Source organism: Lonchura striata, chromosome 33, assembly GCF_050655825.1.
Source record: "Lonchura striata isolate lonStrDom1 chromosome 33, ASM5065582v1, whole genome shotgun sequence".
Classification (NCBI taxonomy): Eukaryota; Metazoa; Chordata; class Aves; order Passeriformes; family Estrildidae; genus Lonchura; species Lonchura striata.
The window spans coordinates 3,662,501-3,665,000 of record NC_140735.1 but is presented as its reverse complement, the minus strand read 5'-3'; the positions used below and the strand labels follow the sequence as shown (position 1 = coordinate 3,665,000).

The 2,500-nt window shown below is 79.3% G+C and overlaps 1 non-coding gene across 1 annotated transcript; it reads left to right on the top strand.

Annotated features, from left to right (window-relative positions):
• The first annotated feature begins 2,229 nt into the window (after positions 1-2,229).
• On the top strand, positions 2,230-2,382 carry LOC146764474 (5.8S ribosomal RNA). Its single transcript, XR_014950824.1, has one exon. It is a non-coding gene; the product is annotated as a 5.8S ribosomal RNA (ribosomal RNA).
• The last annotated feature ends 118 nt before the right edge of the window (positions 2,383-2,500 follow it).

The following is a 2,500-nucleotide window of genomic DNA, read 5'->3' as shown; positions in this document are numbered from 1 at the left end:
GGGCCCGAGGCGGGCCCTCTGGCGCGGCAGAGGGTGGGGAAACGCCGGGGGTCGAGGTCCTCCGGGCGTTCCGGGCCGCGCTTCGTGGCGGGGGAGCGCGCGGGACCCGCCGCCGGGGAGGCGCGGCGGCGGAGGCGGCGGCGAAGGCGTTCCTCGCCCCGCCGGCGTCGTCGTCGCCGCGGCCTCTCCCGGCGTGGTCGGCGAGGTCGCTCGGCGGCCGGGCCGCGTCCCCGCACCGGCGGGGCGGCCCGAGCCGCGGCGGTCCTCTCGGGCGCAGCGCCGGGCTACTGAGGGAAACCCCGGGCCCCGAGAAGGACGCCGCGGTGGTGGCGGCAGACGTCGGGCGCGCCCCCGCCGGTGGACGCTCCCCCGAGGGCGGCAGCGGGGGAGGCACCCCGGCGGGGCCATGCAGGTCGTTTCCCTCGCCCCAGGGCCAGGTACCTAGCGCTCCGCGCCTCCGGCGGCCCCCCGGCTTCCTTTTCCTCGGCGTCGTCAAACGCTGCGGGGAGGGGGCCGCGAAAGGGCCGCCGCCGAGCCGGGGCGGCGGTTTAAAGACTCGGGCGGCTCGGCGCGTCCTTCCGCCGCGGCGGCGGCGGCGGCGGTTGCCGGGCGGCGGTGCGCGGCTCCATTGAGGGGTGGGGAGCTACTCCCGCGTGATCCCCTGCGGTGGTGCCCGCGGCCACCGGCCGCGCGGCCGTCGTCCCGCCGCGTTACCGCGCGCGGGGGGTTTGTCGCGCCGCGCCGGGGAGGGGCGCCCTGCCCCCCCCTCTCCGCGGCCCGGCCTCGGCGGAGAGGCCGCGGCGCGCGGTCGGCCGCGGGGGCCGACCCGCTCGCCTCGAAACGGGCGACGCCGGCAGAGAGCGCGCGCTCTCTCGCCCCTTCCTCAGCTGCGGGGTTGCGGCCGCCGGGGCCCGCCGCGCTCTCCTCCTTCCTCGGCCGCCTCTGCGGTCTCTGGGGTGCGGCGCCGCGCGCGGCGCGGCCGCGCCGTCTCTCTCCCCTCGACGGCCTTCTCCTCGAGCGCGCCGGCGGCGCCGGTCGCCGGCCGTCCCCGGCTCAGCGACCGCCCGCCCGCCCGGGGCCGAGCGCTCGGCAGGTCCCTCCGTCGCCGGAGAGTCCGCGAGCGCGGGCGGCCCCGTGCCGAGCGGCGGCGGCGCCGCTCGGCGAGTGTCCCCCGCCAGCGGGGACGGCCGGCCGGACGGCGCCCGCCGTCGCCGGCGGCGGTCCCGGCCCGGGCCCCGCCCGCCGCCTCCCCGTCGCCCTTTTCTCCGTCCGCTCGCGGAGCCCCGGAGGAAGGTCGTGCGCGCGGCGGCCGTGGGGGGTTGGGGGGGGGGGCGCTTCCCCGCCCGGTCTCCCCGCCCGGTCAGCGGGGAGAAAAGGGCGGGCGTCGCTGCCCCCCTCCCCGCCTACCCCCCCGGCTCGGCGCCGCACGCCTTCCCCTGGGCCGCGCGTGCCCGAGGAAAAAGGGGCTCCGTGACGGTGCGAGGCGGCGGCGGTCCCGGGAGTGCGGCCGTTGCGGCGGCGGGTCAGCCGTCCGGCAGGCTCCGGGCGCTCGCGACGCCGGCTCGGGTCTCGGTGCGGCGCCCGCCTCCGGCGCCGGCGGCGGAGCGCGTCCGCCGGGCGCTCGCCCTTCCCGGCGGGAGCGGTCCCGCGGGGGGCGTTGCCGGTTGGGCGGTGGCCGTCGCGTGCCGTCTCGAGCGCGGCAAGGCCGCTGGGGAGAGAGAGCGAGCCGGCCGCGCGGTGGCGCGGCGGCGCTCCGCGGGTCCGCGGAGCGGCGGTGAGAAGGGAGAGCGGCGCGCGCGGGGGCCGACGGCCGCGCCCCCGGCCGCGTGCGTCCCGTCGTCCCGTTGCAGCGAGGCCGGGCGGGCCGCCGTGTCCCCCCGCGGTCCGGCGCGCGCCGCGTGCCTCCTCCGTGCGGAGGCCGGGCCGAGCCCGGGCGCCTGGGCCGCCTCCGGAGGACGGCACAGTTTGCCGGCGGCGTCTCCCCTCGCTCGTAGCGGCGGGGGGAGGCGGTCGGGGACGCGGGTCCCCCCGCCTTTCCCGCCGACCTTCGGAGCGTTCCGTTGGGCGTTTCGCTCTCGGATGGTTTTTCTTTCCCCCCCCACTCGGTTCGTTGCGTTGTGTGCTCGTACGGTCGAAGCCGGGGGCGGCCCGCGTGCGTGCCCCCTCGGCGAGAGAGAAAAAAAGGGGCCCCCTCCGCCCGTGTGCGGGGTTCGGTGCCGAAAGCCAGACAACTCTTAGCGGTGGATCACTCGGCTCGTGCGTCGATGAAGAACGCAGCTAGCTGCGAGAATTAATGTGAATTGCAGGACACATTGATCATCGACACTTCGAACGCACTTGCGGCCCCGGGTTCCTCCCGGGGCTACGCCTGTCTGAGCGTCGCTTGACGATCAATCGCCGCCCGGGGGTTGCCACCCCGGCGGCGCGGCTGGGGTCGCCTCGCAGGCCCGTCGTCGTGGCCGTGGCCGTCGTGGCCGCGCCCGAGGGCCTTCGTCCCCCT